Raw genomic sequence first — 27,546 nt, forward strand, 5'->3', positions numbered from 1 at the left:
GGTAACTAGTCTATAGGGAGGATAATAATTTGTCTTAGATCACATAGTAAGTGGTGGAGCAGAGATCAAGACCCAGTTAGTCTTCCTCTAGAATCTGCTCTTTTCTCATTATGGGAATCTGAAGTTTCAAAATCCCAAATTAAGACGTGAATCAGCCTGTGTTAATTTACTCATAGGTGCAGTAGGGAAGCATATTGGCGCTCAGTACTGTCCCTCCAAATTAGGAATACAGGGTCACTATGACTAGGGTGTCTTTTCTTCCTCAACACCAAAGCCTGATTCTAAGGTCTGCCATGGTATGTCTTTCTTTTTTCTTTCTTTTTTTTTTTTTTGTCAGAGAGAGAGAGAGCGAGCACAGGCAGAGTGGCAGGCAGAGTCAGAAGGAGAAGCAGGCTCCCTGCGGAGCAAGGAGCCCGATGTGGGACTCGATCCCAGCACGCTGGGATCATGACCTGAGCCGAAGGCAGCTGCTTAACCAACTGAGCCACCCAGGCGTCCTGGTATGTCTTTCTTAATTGAGCAGACAGACATGATAAAAGATGGATGAAGAGGGTCTGTCTTGGATGTAGCAAAAATCATTTCAATTTTTAAAATCATATTAGGTATCTAGTGGTTTTGAAAAGTAGAGTGTTATTTCAAATAAAAAGAATTACCAAGAGATTTAAAAAAGACATCCAAGAGCACAGATAGTGCTACTGTGTAAAAACTATGCATTTTAGATCTGAGATGCTCTCAGTTGGGGACTAAATAATTCAAAGGACTTCCCTTTTCCGTGTTTAATACATGTTTCTGCCAATTTACTAAGCAGAGATAAGCAACTCTTTATTTGCATGTGATTATTTGGGGTTGAAATTTCAACTAAAATTGAGGTATTCAAATTTTGCTCATCTGCAATGACACCCCGAAGTCAGGTTTTTGTTATCAAAATGCTTGCAGGAAAGCTTCAGGTATGGAAAAGAATGTCTGATATCCCTATTTTATAGTATCTAGTATTTTTTCTTTATTTGTTTTGTTTTTTCTTTTGCCTGCAGATAACTTTCTATCTTCAATATAATTAATGAAAAATATTGAGTGATAATCTTCTTCAGACTGGGGATTGAATAATAATAGCATAGAAAGAGAGTAGTTTCAAGTTGAGCATAAAACGAAGCACAAGCCCATTTGAAGTAACACTTGTTCTCTACACTAAGTTGTTCTTCCTTTTTGTGTATGTACAAACTTGATGTTATGAGAAGGATGTAAAAAGTTTCCAAGTTTTGCTCCTTTCTACACTGCTACATTCTCTCTTCTTTGCTGGTTCACAATTACTTGTGCTTTAAATTTTTGATTCACATGTAGTCCCTAGCAGGACTTCCTTGATTCTGTTTTGTCACTTTTCTCCAAGCTTCCAAAACACCCTGACAGCTCTATCATTGTATTTATATCCCATTGACTTGGAATCATCCGCTTACCCAATATACTCTCATATACTTGAAACTTTGTTCTTCAAGGTTGAAGGTTAAGTCTTATTTATCTTTGTAGCACAATGTTTAGTATGACAGGCACATTCTATAAATGTTGAAATAAATGTAGAAGCTACATTGGTACTGTTAGTCATGCAGCAATGGTCAAAATCAAGTTATATTTCTTTTTAGACTTTATTTTCATCAACAAATTATTTATTACTTATCAGGCTTTTTAGAGCATGATGGAACTTGTTTAGCCTGGTTCCCTGGTGTGAAATTCAGAGCTTGGGCAATTTAAGCATATCTTTGCAAATATAAGCCTATTTGCATAAGTTTATGTAACAAATGACGAATGGCTTTGGATGATAAAAATGAAAAACTCAATTCATCTATTTTTTCCATATAGGCATTAAATAAAACTAAAAAATTGAGATGTATACACATGTGGCAAGGCTTATATTATATGGATATTTATGTATAATACATGTAAATAAGTATTTATAAACTATATAGATACACAATTTTAATATAGTGGGGTAAGGAAGTCACTAATTTGGCAAAATATGATATGCCCAATTTTTTTTCTTTTTAATGCATAGGATTTGCATTCAGACAGACATGGATTTGCATTCTGAGTCCATAACTCATGAGCTATGTGGCTTTGGACAAGGTATTTAAACTGTCCCATCCTAAATATTCCTTATGTGGCACTAATAATGCATATCTTGCAAAATTCTGATTAGGAGCAAATGAGATATTGTATTTCAAGGGTTTACCATCATTTCTGCCAGTTAGGTCAATAAATGATGGTCTTGCTTTTGTGGTTATTGTCCTAGCATAAAAACAAGGGGTTTCTTTTCTTCTTTTGTAAAAGATTTTATTTATTTATTTGACAGAGAGAGTGAGAGAGCATAAGCAGTAGAGGGAGGGAGAAGCAAGCTCCCTGCCGGGCACAGAGCCCGATGTAGGACTTGATTCCAGGACCCTGGGATCATGACCTGAGCTGAAGGCAGATGCTTAACCATCTGAGCCACATAGGTGCTCCAAAATAAGGGATTTCAGTAATTTTTATTTTCTTCTTTGACTTTAGTTTCCTCATCTTTCCAATGGTAATTCCACTCTCTACCTCATTGGTGGTTATGGAAGTCAAATGCGATATGTCTCTGAGGATACTTTCTAAAATAGAACAGTGTTACACAAAATAAACTAACAGCTACAGCTATTTTGTGTTTATTTTAGAGAGTGCAATCCTGGCATGACACAATGTAAAATGTTACTGAACTGCAGTTCTATATGTTACAGAACAACCCCTCTCAATTTCCTGCTTGACTTCTTTTTCATTTTCTACTATCTGGTCACCAAGACTGCTTTGGTTTTCTTTGCTTCTCACTGTGTGGGAGACCTAATCAGTACGGAAGCAGTCTCCACCAATTAATTGGAAGAAGCAATTGTCTATTTTTTGGATCGTGTACAAAACCCTAGGCTCTGTTTTATCAGTTTAAACAGGTTTGTTACATGAGTGCATCCTCAAAGATTCCAATAAGTGCTTTCGGGCTTTAAAAAAATTAGGTCTAAGTGAAGTTTTGTTTATTCCCATTAAATGTTCTTTCCAAGTCTGCCTCTGTCCCTTTTTGTCACGTTTGTAATGTTTCAGTCAAACTTGGATTGGTATTGAAACCTTTATCAGATTCATTCTGCTTTCCAGTATTGGCATTGATGTAGTCCCACTAAGCCTGAGCATGTCAGCTTGACAAAATCTGCCCTAAAACACGATAGCCCTACTTATTTGGGGGAGATATTTCTTTTTCTTGGAATTTAATAGCACAATTTAGCGTCCTTTAAAGGTTTGTTGAAAACATTGTATAGCAAAAATCCAATAGATGTTATATTTGTGCTTATTTCTAAGGAAGAAAATTCTCAAAAACTTGAAAATAGCTGTAAAATTATTATTTGTTGATAATGCCCCTCCAGAAGACTCAAGATACCATAACAGTTTTTATTTTTCAGTTTTCAAATGCCTCCTTTTTCTATTTATTTCCATGTGGGGTATAAAATCAACAAGATCTTGATTTGACTTCCTTGACTGTTACTGCTTACTCCTCTCTGGAATTGCCAGGCTGTGCTCTTATGCCCTTACTCTTCAATAGTAGATCTTCGTTGGTCAAAATTTTATACCTTTCCAAGGTACTAAGTCCAAAGTGGACCATGGAGATTACTAAGTGTGAATTCCAAGCACTTTAGCAAACATTCACGAAAAGACCTCTTACTCTTAGATGGGCCACGGTTAAAAGCATGAACTTTCTTATTAGATTAAAAATCAATTCAAGGGCGCCTGGGTGGCTCAGTGGGTTAAGCCGCTGCCTTCGGCTCAGGTCATGATCTCAGAGTCCTGGGATCGAGTCCCGCATCGGGCTCTCTGCTCAGCAGAGAGCCTGCTTCCCTCTCTCTCTCTGCCTGCCTCTCCATCTACTTGTGATTTCTCTCTGTCAAATAAATAAATAAAATCTTTAAAAAAAAAAAAAAATAAAAAAAATAAAAAAAAAAAAAAAATAAAAATCAATTCAAAATCTAATGTTAGGTTTTAAAAGCTGGATGACCTTGTGCAAATTATTTTACTTCTCTGAGTTTCAGTTTCTCTTTCTATGAAACAAGAATAGTAGTGCCCATTTTATGAGGTAAAGTTGAAATGAAATAAGATAGTGTAGTGCTATTATAATTACTATCATTTATGTTTGCCATTAAAACCAAAACAGAGCCAGAACACAGTGGAGAAGTGAGATTCCCTATGTTCTTCCTCTCCTTCTCCTTCTTCTTCTTTTTTTTTTTTTTTAAAGATTTATTTATTTATTTATTTATTTGACAGAGAGAGAGAGAGAGAGAGATCACAAGTAGGCAGAGAGGCAGGCAGAGAGAGAGGGGGTAACAGGCTCCCTGCTGTCAGGGAGCCCAATGCAGGGCTCCATCCCAGGCCTGATGTGGGGCTCGATGCAGGGCTCAATCCCGGGACCCTGAGACCATAACCTTGAGCCTAAGACAGAGGTTTAACCCACTGAGCCACCCAGGTGCCCCGAGATTCCCCTGTGTTCTTGAGTAGTTCTAAAATACAGCATTTCCCACATGGCATTGGAATCCAGGAGGCTTTTGACTGAAGTAATGAGAATCCCAGTTGTTCTGGTTTATACAAACAAGGGTTTACTTATTATTTATCTTCACAAACCAGTGCAGAGGTAGACAATTATTGTTCTGAGTTTAGAAACTTAATGATATCAGAATTAATATCTCTGAAAAATCTCTTGTAGTTTACCTCATGGTTATAACAATGTTGCTGTAGCCCAGCAGTCACAGAGATGCAAAAATCCTTAACAGAATATTACAAAGATGAGTCAAGTACTATAGAGGAAGGATAAAATATCATGACTAAGTGATTTTGTTTAGCAAGGTTTTCATATGATGTACATACACAAAGATAACCAATAAAAGCATTTAGATGTTTTTGAAAGTGTTAAAAAAATCTATAAGATCATCTTAATAGATGTGGGAGAAGCATTTTATGAACTTAAATATCCAGCAAACCAGGGAATAAAAGGGAACTTCCTCAATGAATGGCACCTATGAAAACCTATAGCTGACATCATACTTAATATGAAAACACTGAATGCTTTCCCCCAACATTGTGAATAAGGCAAGGATGTTCATTCTTACAATTCCTGATAAACATTGTAATGGAGATCACAGCTCGTACAGTAATGGAAAAAAGGCATAAAAGGCATATTGATTGGAAAGGATGAAATAAACTGTCACTCATTACAGATTATATACAGATTATATAATTCTTTATGTAGAAAGTCCTAAGAAATCAACCAAAAAGCTGCTAGAATAAGTGAATTTACAAAGATAACAGGATACAAAAACCATACAAAAAAATCAGTTGGATCTCTGTGTACTAGTAAGAACAATTGGAAAAACAACACCATTTATGATTTAATTAAAACAAAATACTTAGAGACAAACTTAACAAAATATGTATGCAGGAAAAATGAAAATAGGAAGAAATATCCACGCAAAGACTATCATATTCATAATAGTCCCAAACTAAAAACAACCCAAATGTTCATGTGAGTAGGTAAACAAATTATGACATATCCAAACAATGTAATGTCATCTAGCAAGAAAAAGCAAGGAACTACTGAAATACTCAGCAACATGAATAAATCTCACAGACATTTTCCTAAATAAGTCCTACACAACAGAGCACATACTGTACGGATGGATCCTTATTTCAGGAAGTAGATCGGCCATTGTCTGGGATGAGGCATCTGGAGAGTGTGGATGGTGAAGTGGTATAAGAAAACTTACTGGGTAAATACCCTAAAGATACAAACGTAGTGATCCAAAGGGGCACGTGCATCCGAATGTTTATAGCAGCAATGTCCACAATAGCCAAACTATGGAAAGAACCTAGATGTCCATCAACAGATGAATGGATCAAGAAGATGTGGTATATATACACAATGGAATACTATGCAGCCATCAAAAGAAATGAAATCTTGCCATTTGCGACAGCATGGATGGAACTAGAGTGTATCATGCTTAGCGAAATAAGTCAAGCAGAGAAAGACAACTATCATATGATCTCCCTGATATGAGGAAGTGGTGATGCAACATGGGGGCTTAAGTGGGTAGAAGAAGAATCAATGAAACAAGATGGAATTGGGAGGGAGACAAACCATAAGTGACTCTTAATCTCACAAAACAAACTGAGGGTTGCTGGGGGGAGGGGGTTTGGGAAAAGGGGGTGGGGTTATGGACACTGGGGAGGGTGTGTGCTTTGGTGAGTGCTGTGAAGTGTGTAAACCTGGTGATTCACAGACCTGTACCCCTGGGGATAAAAATATATGTTTATAAAAAAAATAAAAAATTAAAAAAAAACTTAAATAAAAAAAAAAAGAAAACTTACTGGGATGACAGAAATATTCTGTATTTTGATTAAGGTCATATTTGTCAAAATTCATGGAAAAGTTGACATAATATGGGTACTCTTTTTTCTGTGTGTAGATTATACCTTGAAAAGATTGATTTATTAAAAAAGGAACGTTAACCTTTCAAATCACAATTATTCATGGAAGATGTTCTATGTAAAAAGGGCGGGATGGTGATGCATCATTGACTGATACAACTGTCGTCAGAAGGTAGGGAGTTAACACTGGTGCCTACATGGTAATCGCAAACTGTTGAGTCACTTCAGGGTAGAAAACACTGAGCAGCAAAATTCTCAAGTGAATGAAAATATGTCCAATTTACAATCAAATAAAAATGCTGTGGGCATAAAGCCAAAGAATATTCTTAGATTAGACTTTGTTTTGCACTCTAATTTTAACCAGCTAGAATTCTTTAAGTACGTTTCTATTCAACATTTTGAAGTGAAGTATTTCCTTTTTATTTGAGAAACTACACTTCCTATGAAAGACAAAAGAAGGTCCATTTTTCTTTGTAATAAAGAATGGGGTGGTTTATTACAGCTTTAATATATAGTGAGCACAAACTGCAAACATCTCCCCACCCCTACACACACACACACACACACACACACACACAGGGGCAAATTTGAGTCAAGGCTGGTGAAAAGCTAGAGGACATAAGTTGAGCTGAACTTATGGAAGTGATATTGGTAATTTCCACCTTGTGACTATATATATATATATATATATATATATATATCAGATAAACAGAAGATAGACCTTAATGATATGTGATATAAAATTGTTGATCATGAACTAATATTTATGATTTGGGAAGTTTCCCAATAGTACATTACTCTATAATACATCTTTAATTTTAATAAGCCTGGAGAGTTCTTTTACTATTTTTTTCTGTTTTCCAAAACCAAAACTTTCTTCCAAATAAATGGAAGGTATATTTAAAAAACATAAAATTACCCACTTACTATCTCAACACTCATTTTGTCATGCAGATTCATTCATAAATTATTCACTTTAACATTTGACATAACAATTAAAGCAGAATATTGAACTAGTTTTAACAAATTTGGGGAAGCAATTTATTTTCTTTATCAGGAAATGTTGTTCCCTTTAGGGAATTGAAAATTATATCCAAGATACTAATTTCCTCATAAAGAGATTTGGAGGGATTATTTTTCCCATAGAGCCAATATTCCAATTAATTCATCCAAAGAAGGAGATTTCTCAAGTTGAGCCAAACTCAAAGCACCAGAGTATGATGTCATGAATTTTAAAAAGGAAACTACTCTGCCAGATACTTGAGGTTCCAGAACACACACTCCATGATTCACAATTAGGCTGATTGATTACATGATTTGTAGAATAGTCTTTCCACTAGGTAAACATCTCTTAACACCAAAAGCTTGCTGTTTTCCTTTTCTCAAAAGTCTTTTTGGGACAACTTTTAATAAAATTCTTATTCTTTAGAATATCCAATCTTTTCAAAAATGCTCCTAAATATTCTTTGCCTCGGAAAGAGTACCAAGAAATGAAAGGCATTTGAAAAGACAAAATGAAAGCTAGATGATGCAGAAAATGATTCTTGCTTCCCATGCTTATAAACTCTTGCACTAACCCGGATCTGACATGTGGTTGGGTAGTTTCTAGCAATTCAGCCAGACTGATTATTGTTCTGGTTTTGTCTCTTCTGTGTAGGAGCCTCTGTATGGACAGCCTGGGAGTGCTACACCATCATAGCTTTGACTAAAATAAAGTAAGAACCTATGCATCTAAGTGAGAAGGATAGAAATCATTAAAAAAAAAAAAAAAAAAAGAAAAGGGAAAAGTTATTCCCACTTGATCTATTGAGTATTTCCTCACTTTATTTTCCAGACAGAAGTTGAAATATGAAGCTATCTGTCTCAAAATTTGGCACTTGGGGACACTAAGTGACCTTGTGCCTAGGGAATAAATCTACTATACAACTTAAGTAATATTAAAAAGGAAGAGGAAAATTATTTATTTCTAAAACAAGAATGAACAGTGTTAATAAGGAATTTATGACACATGTTTTCAAGAATCTTCTTTTGTGTGTGTCACAAGACAAAAGCATAGTCCATGTTTGTTCATGAATGCTCAGAAATGGAAGAGTTCCTGTGGTAGAATGTATGGGAAGGAGAAATAAATATGGTTGCTGGTTCTCAAAACATATTTCATGGAAAAAAAAACAAAACAAAACATAAAGCAACCAACTTAACAGAGCTAACAGGCTGAAGGGAGGTTTATATGGCCATATAGCCTGCCTTAGCATTACTGTGCTTACAGAGGGTGTGTATGACCTGTTTTGCAGTTGCCAGTTAGTAAACACTCAGGGTGACAGAAGGCATCACTTCAGTGATCTATTTGAACTCTAAGATGATGTGCTGAATTTTAAAGAAATTGTAAGGGAGAAGGGAAATGAATGGGGGCAATTAATGGTCCGGATATATTACCTAGTTTATTTAACAAACTGAAAAGACAATGTCTAGATATTAATGAGGCTTGCATTGAGGGAATAAAAAGTGATCTGTACTCCTTCATGAGCACAGGTTGTAACTGTTAGTGAATGAACTACATGTTTTAAAGAATAATTTCATATAAATATGGTGATAATTGCACACAGAGAGGTTTGAAGAACAAGTATAAGGCTGCCATCCTGTAACAACTTTACAAGTTTTGCAGGTATCTAGACATTTAGGTATCAATGTCATGGACAAATGGTAGCCCAGATGCCAAGAACACTGAAAGAATTCTAAGGTCAACCAGAACTAACTGCATGAGTACACAGTTGAGGGAGTGAAATAATGAACTAATATCTCCCTGGTTTTCTCTATGTGGATAGTGCAGAGAACTGCTTAATAGTGTTAAACAGAGAATATCTTCTGCTGAAATGATTTCCACAAAGGTTGGGAAGAGGCACTTTTTGGATCAGACTTAACCAAACAAGAACAACAAAAACTCTCCCAACAAGAGCCAGAGTGGTATAAAACATTTCCCATAAGAGGGAAATACCTCATAGAACATTCAAACATGGAAAGAATGGAAAATTATGGAAATACATAAATAGAGAGATACCTTGAGCAAGGGAGTCTAGAATTTTACAAAGTTTATTAGAAGCATAGGGGACTTCCTAAATTATTTTTCTTTCCTTTTTTAAAAAAATTTATTTATTTGACAGAGAGAGAGATTGCAAGTAGGCAGAGAGGCAGGCAGAGAGAGAGGAAGGGAAGCAGGATCCCCGGGGAGCAGAAAGCCCAATGCAGGCTCGATCGTGGGACCCTGGGATCATAACCTGAGCCGAAGGTGGAGGCTTTAACCAACTGAGCCTCCCAGGTGCCCCTCAGATTTGTTTCTAAAGGGTAAAAAATTTCTATCCCTTAAAGAATGAAGCTTAGATTGAAGAAGACACAAAAAGATGGAAGACCATTCCATGCTCTTGGATCGGAAGAATAAACATCGTTAAAAGGTCTATACTGCCTAGAGCAATCTATACTTTTAATGCCATTCCGATCAAAATTCCACCGGTATTCTTCAAAGAGCTGGAGCAAATAATCCAAAAATTTGTATGGAACCAGAAGAGACCCCGAATCGCTAAGGAAATGTTGAAAAACAAAAATAAAACTGGGGGCATCACGCTACCTGATTTCAAGCTTTACTACAAAGCTGTGATCACCAAGACAGCACAGTACTGGCATAAAACAGATACATAGACCAGTGGAACAGAGTAGAGAGCCCAGATACAGACCCTCAACTCTATGGGCAAATAATCTTCGACAAAACAGGAAAAAATATACAGTGGAAAAAAGACAGTCTCTTCAATAAATTGTGCTGGGAAAACTGGGCAGCTATATGTAGAAGAATGAAACTCAACCACTCTCTTACAATATACACAAAGATAAACCCAAAATGGTTAAAAGACCTCAACGTGAGACAGGAATCCATCAGAATCCTAGAGGAGAACATAGGCAGTAATCTCTTTGATATCAGCCACAGCAACTTCTTTCAAGATATGTCTCCAAAGGCAAAGGAGACAAAAGCGAAAATAAACTTTTGGGACTTCATCAAAATCAAAAGCTTCTGCACAGCAAAGGAAACAGTCAAAAAAAAAAAAAAAAAAAAACAAAGAGGTAACCCATGGAATGGGAGAAGATATTTGCAAATGACAGTACAGACAAAAGGTTGATATTCAGGATCTATAAAGAACTCCTCAAACTCAACACACATAAAACAGACAATCATATCAAAAAATGGGCAGAAGATATGAACAGACACTTCTCCAGTGAAGACCTACAAATGGCCATCAGACACATGAAAAAATGTTCATCATCACTAGCCATCAGGGAGATTCAAATTAAAACCACATTGAGATACCACCTTACACCAGTTAGAATGGCCAAAATTAGCAAGACAGGAAACAACATGTGTTGGAGGGGATGTGGAGAAAGGGGAACCCTCTTCCACTGTTGGTGGGAATGCAAGTTGGTGCAGCCACTTTGGAGAACAGTGTGGAGATTCCTCAAGAAATTAAAAATAGAACTTCCCTATGACCCTGCAATTGCACTACTGGGTATTTACCCCAAAGATACAGATGTAGTGAAAAGAAGGGCCATCTGTACCCCAATATTTATAGCAGCAATGGCCACGGTTGCCAAACTGTGGAAAGAACCAAGATGCCCTTCAATGGACGAGTGGATGAGGAAGATGTGGTCCATATACACTATGGAGTATTATGCCTTCATTAGAAAGGATGAATACCCAACTTTCGTAGCAACATGGACGGGACTGGAAGAAATTCTGCTGAGTGAAATAAGTCAAGCAGAGAGAGTCAATTATCCTATGGTTTCACTTATTTGTGGAGCGTAACAAATAGCATGGAGGACATGGGGACTTAGAGAGGAGAAGGGAGTTGGGGGAAAATGGGGGGGTGAACCATGAGAGACTATGGACTCTGAAAAACAATATTTGGGTTTTGAAGGGGCGGGGGGTGGGAGGTTGGGGTACCAGGTGGTGGGTATTATAGAGGGCATGGATCGCATGGAGCACTGGGTGTGGTGCAAAAATAATGAATACTGTTATGCTGAAAATAAATAAAAAAAAAAGAATGAAGCTTAGAGGAGGTTAAGAATGTGTTCCAAGGATGAAAGTAACCCCAAAGAGGACTCCCCCCACCCCAGACAGCTCTTCTCTCCTAACACAAGATGTGAAACAATCATAGCATTTTTTTTTAAAGATTTTATTTATGTATTTGGCACACAGAGAGAGAGAGAGAGGAGGAAGCAGGCTCCCCGCTGAACAGAGAACCCGATGCGGGGCTTGATCCCAAGACCCTCAGATCATGACCTGAGCTGAAGGCAGAGGCTTTAACCCACTGAGCCACCTAGGCGCCCCTAAATTATTTTTAATTAAGAGTAGACTTCAGTTACAGAAGGTGCTATGGGGGATTTGCTTGTTTATATTTGAGTGTGAATTAATTTCATATGGGGAGATTGAAAATTGAGCATTAATGGACATTACAGAAGAAGTGTGCATGTGTGTGCATGCATGCGTGCACAAACACACACACACACACACACACACATAGACAATATTAGCTTTGTTGTGGTCACATATAGCCTCTAAATTTCAGTAGCTTTAAATAGTTTTTAGTTTTTGTTGCCAAGTGTGCAAATAGACTGCAACTGTATTTTGTCATGATCATCTCCAGGTCTTGAACCCAGCATGACAGAGCAGTTTCTATCTGGACTATATTGTTCTCATAGCCTAGGGCAGGAATGCAAGAAACAAAAACAAAAAAATTAAAATGAAATATTAAGGAATGCAAGCTCATTTAAAGCTTCCATTTGAATATGGCATGTATCATGTCTGCTCATTTTCCACCCCAAAGAAAGTTGCATGGCTAGTCCTGGAAAGGAATTACTTCCCTAAAATGAAGATGAAAATGAAGATACTTCCCTAAGTATCCTCCACCTGCTTTGATGCACAGCATCAAAAAGGACGTGGATCTTTCTTTCCTTCTCTCTTCCCTTTTCATACCTTGTCTTACCTTACTTTATCTTACCTTTCCTTTTCACAGAGGATTAAGAAAGAGTTGGAGAATTTTAACAATCAACCCTGATACATATCCTGTATGTATGTTAACTCTCTAGTAAACTGTATACTTCTCATTTCAGCTGTGGTTTTAGTTAGTCAAAATAATTGATTTGTTTTTTCTATATATATATAGATAGAGAATATATATATATATTTTTTTCTATATATATATAATTTGATGTAATATTGATGGAATTTTCTATATATATATAATTTTTATATATATATATAAAATCATAAATTGTCATGCCTAGATTAGGTAGATGGAGCGCCTTTGGGAAGATTGCCTTAAGAACTTCAAGGTAAGACAGACTACACACAGAAACTTTTTTTTTTTAAAGATTTTATTTATTTATTTGACAGAGATCACAAGCAGGTAGAGAGGCAGGCAGAGAGAGAGAGAGAGGAGGAAGCAGGCTCCCTGCTGAGCAGAGAGCCCGATGTGGGACTCGATCCCAGGACCCTGAGATCATGACCTGAGCCGAAGACAGAGGCTTAACCCTCTGAGCCACCCAGGTGCCCGACACAGAAACTTTTTAAAGAGGGAACTAAAAGTGTGTTTAATAGACTATGATACCAAGTTGAAATTTCAGAATACTGCTCAAAAATTTTTTTTAATACAAATAACAACATACTGTTGTTGACTTTATCCATCTCAATTCTAGAAATTTTACACACATGCCTCTTCATAGGCCTGATTTTTTTTTTTTTACTAACTTTTACTAACCTTTTAAACTTAGAGAATAAGCAGGATGTGAGAGCCAAAACTGGAAAATTAGGATGTCAAAGACATTATTAGGGTAACAGACAAAACTAAAACAAAAACAAATAATAAAACACAAATTCAATGTTTCCCCCTCATGTTGAAACCCCCATACAGTAACTTCAAGGGCAAAGTTCTCTCAGAAAGAGAAAGACAATTTTATTCCTATGAAATTCTGTTTTCCCTGGTCAGGGATAGGCTCTTTGGTGGTAATATTGGCCCTTTCATGACTTTTGAACATGAATCTCCTTTGTACTGTCTGGCCTTTCCTGCCACTTTGAGAGCAAAGTGGCAGAGTGTTAGGGACACAGTCATGGAGCCAACAAGGAAGAAGTGAGAAGGAAGAGAGGAAGCAGGTAGGGAAGGGGAATTAACAGCTTTGTAGAGTCGACTTGATATGTGAAATACACTGTGACTTCTGATAGAGACCATAAAATGCTGAGATTCACAAATTATATATTGACTGTAAAGTGTGAAGATAAATATAGAATATTTGCCTAATAAGCTGTTTTTATGTCTTCCATCTGGTTGCTTTTGAAAAATATTACATCAAAAATATACTTAAGAATGTAAACCAATCAAAGCAAAGGCATAAGAGGTGACTCCCCCCGCCGCCCCACCGCTGCAGATCTGGGCTTTCATCTGGTATCTTTTCCCTTCAAGCCTGAATAAATTCTTTTATCACTTTTTATACTACAGTCCTGCTAGAGATGTATTATCTCAGTTTTTGTCTCTCTAAAAAAAAAAAATTCTTTATTTTGCCTTCACTTTGTAAGATCGTTTTTGCCAGGGTGGAATTATATACAGTCAGTTTTTTTTTTTTTTTTCCCTTTCTGCTCTTTAAAATTGTTGTTTCATTGTCTTTTGGCTTCAGTTGCTTGTAATGAGAAGTCAGCCATAATTCTTATTGTTCCCATTCTATACATAGTATGTCTCTTCCCACTCTAGCTTTAGAAAGTTCTCCTCTTTGATTTTCAGCATTTTCATAAGAAGTGGCTACCTGTGATTTTTATTTTTAGCTCTATTTAATCTTGCTTGAGGTTCCATGGCATTTTTGGTCTGTGGCTTTATCTATTCATTTATTTCTTGACAATTTTGGGACATTCCCAGCCATTATTTTTTCAAATATATATATATATATATATAAATGTTTTATTCTCTTTCTCCTCTTCTTTCAGTTAGACCGTGAGATACTTGTCGTCCTGCTCTTGGATGTGGTGTTTTTGGCCCTAGTTTTCCTCCTTGAAAATTAGGTTGAATTAGTTGATTGTTTTCAACATTCTTGACTCTTAGTACACTGTGATTTAAACTCAAATTTTAATCCAGGAGTTTTGTGTGGGGACACAGTGGGTGCAGGTCTGTCTGATCAGTTCCTTCCCTGAAAGGGTGAGTGTAAGTTTTTCCTGGTTGCTAATCAAAGGTTGGAAAATAGAGGGGACAGACTAAAGGTATAAACCACTCACCTTATCACTTATTTCTGAATGCAAATTGTAGGTAAAATTAGTTAGCCAGGAAATGGAGAAGTGAAGAAAAATTTAAAGCATAGCATAAGATTGGCAAGCTTACTCATGGGTACTCTATGAAATGGATAATTGACCCTTAGACTTTGCAAACTAGCTTATAAATAGACAGCTGTCTGCATTCCAAAGAGTGGAGAAAGAAAATTATACATGAACTTTCACAACTTTCATTGCTTAACTTACAGTGAGGATGTATAGACAAAACAGCTGAATGGATTAGTTATGTATCCCAAATAGAGTGGAAATCATGGAAAGAACCTAAATAGCTATATTTGTTCTTGCTTTTATCTACTTCTTGGCTGAATTAATTGCTAGGCTCAGTCCAATCTCCACAGTTGCTGCTAGTTTTTGTGGTAAGCCTCTAGGATGGCCCAAGTGGTCTACCTCCTGGCATTTACAGCCTTAAGTAATCTCACTTGAGTGAGAGCTAAACTCAATAACATACTTTGACAGGAGAATGCATGGTGATGGTATATAATTTCTGAGGTAGATTACAAAATGATCATGGTTTTCTCTTGGCTAGTCTTTCTTGCTTTCTCTTGGACACCTCACCCTGGGAGAAGTCCTCTGCCATGCAGGAAGGAAGCTCTGTAAGGAAGACCATGTGAGTAAAGATGGAAACACATCTTCTGAGGCACAGTCACACAAGGCAGCATTGAAAGTGGATCTTCTGCCAACTTCCTTATGAATGAGCTTGGAAGCAGATTCCGTCCTAGTTGAACCTTGAGATCACCCCAGTCAACACCTCTGTCACAGCCTCCATCAGGGTCCCTCAGCCAGAATTACATAGCCAAGCCCAGCATCAGATTCTTGACCTTAGAATGTGTGACATATAAATGTTTGTTGTTTCCAGATATGAACCTTGAGAATAATTTTTAACATGGCAGTAGATAGGATAATTTTTAATAATGATGATTCTTTGTATTGTGTGTCTTTTTATAGTTAATGCACGTCTTCTGACATCAAGTGATTTGCATAGTGGCCTGTGGTATCATCACACTTTATAGTAAAAGAACTGAAATTTGGACTCCTGTGCAAGGTTTCAAAGGTAGAATAAGTTGGATGAACCTGTGGCTTTATACCTTCTGACTCTAAATGTAATGCTTTTGCAACTATGACTCTGTTCTTCACTTTTCATTGAATACTGACAAAAAAGGGATACCAAAGAATCTAAATAATGACTTTGCTAAATATATTAGTAGGTTATAATTTTCTAACCTCAGTGTCCAGTGGTTATTATAAGATCTAATAGTGGCCCCTATATAATACTAACCAGTTAGTATATTATAATACATAGGATTCTGGGCTAAGAGGTTATGTCATATATGGTAGTGAAATGTATAGTTGAATCCCTAAATTACTTGGGAAATATGTACACCCCTTGATTTTGTTTAAATTAGCTCTTCCTTCTCTATTTCAACAAGTGGCCCCATTTTAAAGGACTGCAGTTTGCCTATCAGTATTAAAATAGTTGTCTGCATGAAGGTGACATTTTGTGCTGTCTCTGTGGGTTCCTCTGGCCATTGACTTCCATCGTAATGTCCCCAGTGCTTTTCATCTCTTCATTCTAATTGCTACACTTTTGGAGGCTGGCCCTGATTGGGACAGGCGGTTGAAATGGCAGATACCCTGTGATTGACACAGCCTGTATAAATACCTATTCTCTTAAGCCCGTACCATGTCACAGGCTGTCAGAGCTAGTCTACTGCCAGGGCCTTTTCAAAATCATAATTAAAGCATGATGCCCATAGTCAATTACAAGTTCATAAATTAGGCTCTGTGGAAAAAAACATCTATTCTCAGGACTCTCCATATGAGTTGAACACTCTTTTCCTCTCTGTTTTTGAATGGAGTTGATGTTTAAGCCCATGGTTTCTGGATAAGATTGTTATTTGAATTCACCATATTTGAGTAGCTATAAAGCCTACTAGAGTGTCACGTATTCTGCTCTGTCCCCACCAAAGAGTGTTGATGGATGGACAGCTGTTTTATATAAAGAGGAGGAGGCTTATATAGCTCATATGCATTTTACTTGGTGTAAAAGATGAACAGGATGGACAGGAATCAGGTGTGGCAGATAAATTTGTGAACAGTTCTGAAATTCTCAGTATGTATCATGACTATTGTATCCTAAGAAGTCAGTAGTGAAAGGGAAGGGCATATTTCTAATTGCAAATAATCATACATAAGTTAAATTGATTGCAAGATGGCTTAATTTTCAGGATTTCTAATTAAAGAGAGATTTCTAGAAAGTCTTGTAGTTGGATTTTTATTTTCTTCCTCCCTGTTATTTCTCACACTCTTTCTTCCTTTACTCTATGACCAAGCATTAATGAGCTTGAGTCTCAATTTCCTTATTTGTAACATCAGTAACATCACTACTCCAAGACTGTGAAAACTAAAAGAGTTATATAAGTCATATACTTGCTGCAGAACTCCACAAAGGACTCAGTAAGTAAGAGTTATTACTGATCACCTTTTAAGAACACCAATCCTACCTCAAAACTTCTAGCTCTTAATCTTGACTTACACATTTATCAAAAGCTATGGTAGAATTCAATGGGTTATGGAAAAATTTAAATTAAAAATGGAACAACCATAGGATCCATATATCCAATATTCTGGGCATTTATCAAAAAAATTGAAATTGAAATTTAGAAGAGATGGTAGCACTACCATGTTCATCGCAGCATTATTCAGAATAGCCAAAATAGGGAAACAATCCAAATGTCCATTGACTATGAATGGATGAAGGAAGTGCAGTGTATATACACAATGGAATATTATTTACTCTTAAAAAAAAAAGAGAAAATCCTAGCAAAAGGAGAAAAAAAGAGAAAAAAAAGATAAATAAATAAAAAAATATTTTTAAAAAATGAACATTAGGTGCTAGGACTACTGGATCTTTCTTTCTTTCTTTCTTTCTTTCTTTCTTTCTTTCTTTGAGAGAGAGAGAGAGAGAGCATGAGAAGGTAGAGGTCAGAGGGAGAAGCAGACTCCCTGTTGAGCAGGGATCCTGATGTGGGACTCAATCCCGGGACTCCAGGATCATGACCTAAGCTGAAAGCAGTTGCTTTACCAACTGAGCCATGCAGGCACCCCTGGATATTTTTTAATTGTCTTGTTTATCTGTATTTTCTAAAGTATTAAAGTAAAATGTATTCATGTTTTATGGGAAAAAAAAAAAGAGGAAATCTTGCCATATGTAACAACATGGAGGAACCTGGAGAGCATGATACTAAGTAAAATACGCTAGTCACAGAAGGACAAATATTGCATGATTCCACTTATATGAGGTACTTAAAATACTCAGACTCCTGGAAACAGTAGAAAAACATTTGTCAGGGGAAAGAAGAAATGGGTGATTGCCTTTCAACAGGTATAAAATTTCATTAGTGTAAGATGAGTTCTAGAGATTTTCTGTACAGCTTTGTGCCTATAGTAGTACCGTACTGTGCACTTAAAAATTTGTTGGACGAGTACATATAAAATAACTACATGATAAAATAACTTACAGCAATATAGTTATTTTAATATTTACCTCCAACATTGAACTTTCCAATATCCCCCAAATATATTATTATTCTAAGAAGCATGATGTATATTCAAAATCTAGGAATACTCCCTGAAGGCAAATTTTTAGAGTTAGAAGAATTTTGAGGAGAATTGTCTGGTAGTTTGGTGAAATTTTTTATTCACCTCCATATCTGAAATCAGACTTAAAAACATTTGTTTTTAGTAAATTCCTTTTAGATTGGTTATAACAGTAGAATGTCTTTCTAGGGTGGGTTGACTTATGCAATTAATGTTTATGAAGTACTGAACTGAGCACCCACTTTAGAGAAATGCTGTGGATTTTTAGAAAAGGTATCCTTTACTGTGCACTGACTATATGCTCAAAATTTTACCCATTTTTAAAAAAATTTTATTTATTTATTTGACAGACAGAGATCACAAGCAGGCAGAGAGGCAGGCAGAGAGAGGGGAGGGGGAGAAGCAGGCTCCCTGCCGAGCAGAGAGCTCGACTCGGGGCTCAATCCCAGGACCCTATGATCACGACCTGAGCCGAAGGTAGAGGCTTTAACCCACTGAGCCACCCAGGCACCCTGAAATGTTACCCATTGTTAAATAATCATCAAATCCTGCAAGACAGATGTTACTATCACCATTTAACAGATGAGGAAACAGAAAAAGGGAGTTGTAGCAACTTGTCTGAGGTCACATGTGTGGCAAGCAAAATAAGGAGAATTTCAAGGTGGGTCAGTTTTATTTTAAGACACACACACTTCCTCCTATATTTTGCTGTCCTCCTGGAGCTCATTTCCCTGCAACTGGAAGGCTTTCTGTCTTCGGTAGGGTAGGGTTTCTGAGCCTGAGACAAGGGTTTGGGTACACATGATTTATGGAAGAAGTTCTCCAAGGAAAAGAGTGTAATAAGAGGAGGAAGGAGCACGGGAGAGAACTAAGTAATGATGTCCTCCAAGCTGGAGTCTGGAGCTTGAGAGCAGGACCTACACCACAGCACTGATAGCTCCTTGAACTCACCCTTAAGGGTACTCCCTGTATCTCTTAGTCTCCAGGAGAGGGAGGGGGGAAAGATAAACCATTTCCGCATGCTGGAGACGAAGAGGTTTTCTGAGGTGCAGAACTTTCAGGGCTGAACCTGGGAGTGTGTCAGACAAACCAGGATGGTTATTACTGAATGTGGTGGCCCAGTTACAACCAAGAGAAATTCTCCAGAGAAGGAGAAAGCTGTGAGCGGCTAGCGGCCAACACTCAACAGCCTTTGGAAGGTGAATCTGTGGCCTGGCAAAGAGGATCTGACTTTTGCACCACCCACAACCATGGAGTTGCCTTCCTTGATTCTCGGTCCTGGAGTCAGGCATGAAGACTGTGTGGTGAGAGTATGAGAGTACAGGCCCTCTTCCGATCCCATCAATGAGCTTTGGAGAAACTGTACCTTTATGGTGAGGGTATGAGGACTGACCTAGTCAGATTTCAGACGGTGAAGCCACCCAGCGACTAACAATGTCGTTATGGAATGGATTCTGTCTGGGAGAGATTTCTTGTTCCTGAACAAAGCCCCAGTGCTATCATATGAGATGGCCACCAGCAGGAGGCTGACAACACATTTTCTGCTTCTGCTTCTTCTTCTTCTTCTTTTTTTTTTTTTTTTTTTAAAGATTTTATTTATTTATTTGAGAGAGAGAAAGATACAGAGAGCGCAAGTAGGCAGAGCAGCAGGCAGAGGGATGGGGAGAAGCAGGCTCTCTGCTGAGCAGGGGGTCCAATGTGGGGCTTGATCCCAGGACCCTGGGATGATGACCTGAGCCGAAGGCAGACCCTTAACCGACTGAGCCTCCCAGGCACCCCTCACTTTCTGTTTCTTTAGCAACTTTCCCATTCATTTACTTATGTATGTTTTGTACGGCAAGGAGGATGCTGGTGATGAAATTAGGAGGAATGTCTCTCGCTAACAAATGTTATGTAAAGGAAAACTGTTGTCGGGGTGCCTGGGTGGCTCAGTCGGTTAATCCTCTGCCTTCAGTTCAGGTCATGATCTCAGGGTCCTGGGATAGAGTCCCATATCATGCTCCCTGCTCAATGCGGAGCCTGCTTCTCCCTCTCCCTCTGCCCCACCCCTTGTTCGTTCTCTCTCTCTTTAATAAATAAATAAAATCTTTAAAAAAGATTCGTTGTTTTTGCTGATAGAATCACCAAAACTCCTGTTTGGGATTGTATCCATAAAATAACCCTGCCGGGAGAGAGAAACTAATGTAGGGTGAGGAGGGATAAGTGTTAAGTAATACTGATGGTCATCATCACCAACACCAAAGTTGTTTCAGATACAAAATAAGAAGTCCAAAACAATTGAAATGATGCAGTTAATGATTTCTGATTGTTTGTGCACTCGGAACAGAAATATTAAGTCTTTGCAAAGCATAATCCAAAAGGTGGAAGCTTCAGTTTGAGAAACTAAGTGATTTTTTTTTTCCTCCAAATTTCAAAGAAAATTATATTTGATTGAGAGTTATTCTCTAGGCTCCTATTATTGAAGTTACTCTACTGGGTAATAAGAGGCTTAAATTCAGATTAAAATATGTGAGTGGGGAAAACAGCAACATTCATGTGGGAGGCCATCAAAGTTCAGTCTCATATGTCCTGCCCTTTAAGTATGCTTCCCTAGAATCATACTCAGGGCAGAATTCTAGGGTCAGTTCTGCCACCCCATGTCCTGCCCTTCCCAGAGCTCCTTCTTGGAGACTTGATGCTGTCAGTTTCTTCAGGGTACATGTGTAGAGATTATTACCTAGTAGATGGAGAACCCATTGTCACGGGGTCTATAATTTTCCTCACATGAACTCTAATCTTGTTCTGAGAGACTTATCTCTTCAAGTGTGTTTGCCAGGTGTGGAGTAGGGCAAGACATAACTTGAGTGTCCCTTTGCTGACTCACCTAGGAGTATATTCTGTCCTGTTCACATTTACAACAGTAGAAATCTCTGAGCAGCATTTCCCAAAGTGTGTTCTGTAGGTGACCCACCCCAAGGTCCTTGGCCACAATATGTGGGCACCAATATTTGATCCTCCAAAGGGGGATGCACAGATGCACCACAATGCACAGAAGCATATTAAATTCTTTGCTTAATCCAGTATCATTCTATCCTATCGACAACCAAGTCCTTTTCATGTTGAAACACTTATGCACCCTCCTCGGCACATATGCATTCTCTAGAAATATGTTTTCAGAAATGTCAGGCAATGACGAGTCTTTGTGAAAAAGGACAAACAGTTGGGATCATTTTTTTAATACCCTGTGATTTCCCATATCACCCTATTGTCCCCTCTGATCTCCATTGTCCCTTGCCCTTGTATCATCTCCATCCTTCTGAATAAAGAAAATGATATGGGAGAATGATGGCATTTTCCAAAAATACACTGAGATACTGTTTTGAGATACAAATAAGAGGACGTCTATTTTCCCTGTATCGGAGACTTTATCGGCATATCTTCCTTTGCATTTTACAAGTGAACATCTTAGGTACCAACAGGGATAGAGGACGAGAAAGAAAAATAATATTTAACATATTTTCTTTTCCATTTAAACAATATATATGCATATATATATATATATATATATATATATATATATAACCAAACAATCCTAGGGGAGATAAAGTAGTATATTTAAACATTTGAACATCAAAATCTATTAAATGAAGGCTGTGATGGAGAAATACCCAAAACATTCAATAAAGCTTTTCAACCTGAATCTAGGGTTACCATGACAACGGAACTCAAAAACCCCTCTTCTTCATATAAAGTTGCTGAAAAAAATGCCCATGGTAGAAGCAGCATGGAGTCCTCAAATTTATAACTACTGAACGAAGGTACAAAGAATCTCCAAAACATTTGATAAAGCTTCAGGGTGAACATTTTAATATCCTCCTTTAAAAAAATATAATAAAAAGACCCAAGCTATTTCCACACTACTTCCTTTTTCTTTCATCTAAACCATTTTGAGGATTTCATGCTATTTCAAAATCATTCTCTAGAAAGAAAACAGTTTCAGTGACAATGGCCTAATGAGGAATATTCATAACATTGATCTTAAAATAGGTTTACGGAACGCCAAGTGTGGCAGGGAAGAGGAGGGTGCGTGCGAGTGTGTGTGTGTGTGTGTGTGTGTGTGTGTTGGATTGGTGCTGACTCAGCCCTGCCCATGTTACCCATGTAGGTAACATGGTATCTGTTCTTGGGGAAGCCTTAAAATCTGCAAGGACCTTCTCTTCTCGAGCAAACAGGAGCAAAACACTTGATTATCTTCTTTTCAACTCTCCATGAGTTTCTTAGAAGGACAATATGTATATGAATATGTAGGTATATCGGTATATTGTCATCTCATGCATGTATCTACATGTATATATAAATTATGTTACATACATGTATGTGTTGTTGTTTGCAAGTATATTCAGTGGGTCAACACAAAGGAATGATTTCACCCAGGAATGGTGGGCTTATTGGTACTTAAGATTTCCTTCCAGGGACATAGGGTCCCTGGATGGATTTGCTGATCTCTAGTTAAACATAGTTCATCCTATCTTCTCCATCGAAATGGGAAAAAGGCAAAATTTAAAAAGAAAGCATTTCATCATGATGTCCTCACTAGGAGAGCTTCGGACTCAGGTCACTGATATCTAAATGGTCCGAATCACATATATCCAGGAGGAATGTGTCAGATCTTGGATATCGTTCCTCACTTGCTGGAAGTATGTGACCTAGCAGTTGGACAAGGTGTTTTCTTTCTTTCCTTCTTCTTTTTTTTTTTTTTTAAGATTTTATTTATTTATTTGACAGAGAGAGATCACAAGTAGGCAGAGAGGCAGGCAGAGAGAGAGGAGGAAGCAGGCTCCCTGCTGAGCAGAGAGCCCCATGTGGGACTCGATCCCAGGACCCTGAGATCATGACCTGAGCCGAATGCAGCAGCTTAACCCACTGAGCCACCCAGGCGCTCCTGGACAAGGTGTTTTCTAACTTCACTTATAGTGCTGCTGGATTGATTTCATTTGTATGTTAGATTTTGTTTGCATGCTTTTTCCAGACCAAGCCTGTTTTGCAATGAATTCATCAAATTGGAGAACATGCTGCTTTATTTCAGCCTGTTTTTATTTGGAGAGGGGGACAAATCCTATAGTCTCTTCTTAGAGTTATATCAAATTGCGTGCATGTAGTGGAAGCAAAGATATTTTCCTCCCAAGTAGATTGATCTGCAAGATAGGTCAGGCAGAGTTTTCTAAAAACACACATGTATATCTCCTTATTATCCTTTAGGCCATGTGGGTTTTGGAGTGAAGTGCCCATTTCTTTCCCACAGCAGGCTTGCTGATTACTTCCCACGGCACTGTTCTACTTTTGTTTATGGGAATGCTCCATGCGCTGGGATTCAGAGTGTGAACTAGATGACCCCCATCATCCTCACTTGGGAACATGTCCGACATGCATATTTTCAGGCCCTACACCAGACCGACAGGGTCAGACGTGCAGCGGATGGGGCTCCGAATCTACGTTTCAGGAAGCCCTGCTGATGGTTTTTACATACACTGAATTTGAGAACCGCTGCTCTTGAGGAGGATTTGAGAGGATGACAGGGTTGATGATGCGGACGAGGACCAGGGGGATTAGGAAGAAGGGGAGGAGGCCAAGGGAAGAAATTCAGAACCTGAGAATTGAGAATTGAAAGGGACTCTCTGATGCTCTCCCTTCATTTCCTATGTCAGCCGCTGAGGAGTTCAGCGGCTTACCCTACCCGAGGTCTGAAGCACAGCACGAGAAAGAAATAATATTTTCTGAGGGATAAAAGTTAAATATCAAGCAAGAAACACAGAAGGAACTTTTCGTATTTGCAATGTGTAATGTGTCTTTGGCATTCTGGCTCTACCACAGGTAGTGTGCGTTCGGTTTCCAGTGAACACAGGAAACTCACCGGGACTCTACGCCCAAGACTCCGTGTTGAAGCTGCAGTTTTGAACGACGATGTTGCTTCTCTGTTTCTGGAGAGCTCAAAAGCCATTGCTTGGGAGAAGAACCCCTTAAGACCCACACTAGAAAGGCCAACATCCTCGCATCACAGAGAAGGTAAAAACAATGTAAGAACTACCTGGAGTACAAATGCTGTATGTGGTAAAATAGGATCAGGCCTCCTGGAATACAGACCTTTGTAATAGTGGTTCTCAAAACTGGATGCACATTAGGTTCACCTGAGAAGTTTTACAAATCCTGACACCCAGACCAATTATGTTAGAACCTCTGGCTGTGGGACCCCTACATTGGTATTTTTAAAAACTCTCCAAATGACTTTAAGGGGCAGCTACCTTGGAGAGCGACAGTTCTGTGGCCTTGACCCTATAGTGTGTTTCCCGGATGGGCAACATTAGCATCATCTGGTGGTTTTTTAGAAATGAAAAATCTCAGTTTCTACCCTGACCAGTAAATCAGATTCTACATTTTAACAAGATCACAAACTGATTTGTATGCACAGTAAACTTCGAAGACCAGCTTTCCTATTTAAAATGTAAAAGAAATAACTCTCTGCTGATACAGATAATTTTTTAATATATTGAAAATAAAAGCAGGAGATCAAAATTATCCAGAATCTCACCATTGTTATTTTCTGCATATCTCTATAAATAACACTATTATACATGTGCTTTGTATTTTATGTACATTATTCAGGTCATACTTTTTATATAGTTTCATGCCCTGTCTTTTTTTTTTTTCATGCCTTGTCTTTTAGTTATTTATTTTAGTCGTTACTGTACCACAGAACATGATTTTGTGAAAAGTTTTTCATGATGGATTGAAAAACTTTTGGTAGAAAGTCCTACATTGTGTTTATTAGTCACATGTAATAAAGATCAATCAGAATTTAAAATTTACTTTTAACACTCTATTTGAAGTCACCAGTATTACAATATATTTAAAAAATCCCACTCATATCTGATCCTAGTGGGACATGCTACTGGTCTAAGCCTCTTGCTTAAGACAACAAAAATGCAGTGAGGACAAGTCTTCCATGATCAGTCTAAGACAAAGTAGCCTTATCCTGCAAATAACCATCATGGCAAAATAATTTCCATTTGTTATGTTTTGTTATTCCCAGGTGTCTTCATGTTTCCAAAAATTCTTCAATGCACACATAAAGTTTGTTCTAAAAATCACTGTTAATGCTTCTGGAAGGAAGGTGAAGGGGGTTAATATGAAGCAGTTGTGGTAAAAAGAGAGTTTTATCAAATCGGCCTTTCTATTTTTATGGGCTGTTGAATTTTATGGGCTTATAATATGTATCTGAGGAATTATGAAGTGAAAGAAAATTGTTTGAATAACACTTTAGACTGGCTGTCACTGTTTCTTTGTGCTGAGGTGAATGCAGACTCAGGACTGGTGACTTGATCAATGAGATAAAGGGCCAAAAAAAAAAAAAAAAAGAGAGAGAGAGAGAGAGAGAGAAAGGGCCAGAGGATCACAGGATTTGGGGAAAGACCATCCAGGTTGTTGCCTGTTGCCGCGGAGTAATTTTATATATTCTCTTTCACCTTTAAGAATGTGTTGATTTAGAAATAAAAGTATTTGCTGGGGAGCCTGGGTGGCTCAGTCGGTTAAGCGACTGCCTTCAGCTCAGGTCATGATCCCAGAGTCCTGGGATCGAGCCCCGAGTCAGGCCCTCTGCTCAGTGGGGAGCCGGCTTCTCCCTCTCCCTCTGCTGCTCTGCCTGCTTGTGTTTCTCACTCTCTCTGTCAAATAAATAAATAAAATCTTAAAAAAAAAAAAAAAAAGGAAATAAAAGTATTTGCACACACAACACACCAAAACCAACTTTATCATTTTATAGAGGGAATTCTGAAGGGATCCACTGTATTATTCCTTGCTCAAAAAACCAAACAAAAAGTCCCAACTAACCAACCAACCCAACAAAGAAAACAAACCATAACAACCACAAAGGAAACTTTTAATGGCTCTTTACTGTCTATGGATCAAGCTCAAGCGCTTTAGGGAAGAACTCAGCGGCTTCTGTGTTCTGGGCCCTGTTTACCTCTCTGGTCTTCCCCGTCTTTCTCTCTCACTTTTGCTCCTTTCACCCCTCGTTCTCGCTTTCTGTCATATATTTACATGTACAAACTGAGCTGGTTAGTAGAGAGACACCTAGGAAACGGACTTAGTGTAAGTCATGCCATTTTTATAAAAAGTGGGCATTTTGTAACACAGTCATGTTACTATACCCATGTCATTGCAACCTTAACTAAAAAACCGCAAAATACTCCAGACATAACAATTTCAGGAAATGTACCCCTACCCTAAATGTCTGCTTCACCCAGCATTTTTGCTTCTGTACTGCGATTGGCAATTTTAGAAACTGGCAACAGAATGTGGTTTATGTCTTTATAAGTGTACCCTTGAGCTCATTCGGGGCTACGAGATTTTGGAGTGCATGAGTCCCCTCACAGCCGACGGCTTTTTAATAAAGACTCCTCAATTTGGCCTGCTGAATGTGGTGTCTATCTGTACAACTCGCTGTTCTAGATACAACAGTAGTGCTGTTTTCCACATATTTCAAGATATTCTGCTTCGTAGGTATTTGACAAGATTGGACCTACAAGTTTCTAGGCGATGCCAGTTATCACACTGATGAGCAAGGGTGTGTGTTGCGGGGGTGGGGAGTGAAGGGGTGGGTTCTTTTTGAACCAGGTGTCAAAAACTCAAAATAATTTCATTTTGAAGCTTATGTATTTCTACATACTGTATTTTCTCTAGGTTCATCTTATTTCCTTATTCTCATTTTTCTTTTAATTCCACTTGTCCTTAGGGGTCATTTTTCACACTTCAAAGTTTTCTTAAATCTCTTTAAAGGGGAGGCATCAGTGAATATATGAATACCAAACACAGCGCTGAGCACTGAAGATCCAAGCATTCGTGGGACAGGGACCATGCCTGAGAAACATTGAGATTTGGACGGAAATTCCCAGCAGAAAACCAGAAGTTTCCCAAATTGTAGTACATGTGACAAGGGTATTTCCTTCTCCCGCTTCTCTGATTTTCATGAGAATGGATTTTCTCCAAGCAGATTCTATCCTCTCTCTTCTCCCTTACACACTCTGCCTGTGGAGAGATGGAATCACTTGTTGCATTGGTAAATTTGGGAAGAAAAAATATTATGCTTGGAGGCAGGTGAAGCC

The 27,546-nt window shown here is 38.0% G+C and overlaps 1 long non-coding RNA gene across 1 annotated transcript in view; it reads left to right on the forward strand.

Moving 5' to 3' along the window:
* The window catches only part of LOC131812615 (uncharacterized), a 322,153-nt gene extending 295,337 nt beyond the window's left edge, over positions 1–26,816 (forward strand). The window contains exon 4 of the long non-coding RNA XR_009346419.1: positions 24,260–26,816. This is a non-coding gene — a long non-coding RNA (uncharacterized LOC131812615). The remainder of the gene's footprint in view (positions 1–24,259) is intronic.
* The last annotated feature ends 730 nt before the right edge of the window (positions 26,817–27,546 follow it).

This window comes from Mustela lutreola, chromosome 12 (genome assembly GCF_030435805.1).
Source record: "Mustela lutreola isolate mMusLut2 chromosome 12, mMusLut2.pri, whole genome shotgun sequence".
NCBI lineage: Eukaryota > Metazoa > Chordata > Mammalia > Carnivora > Mustelidae > Mustela > Mustela lutreola.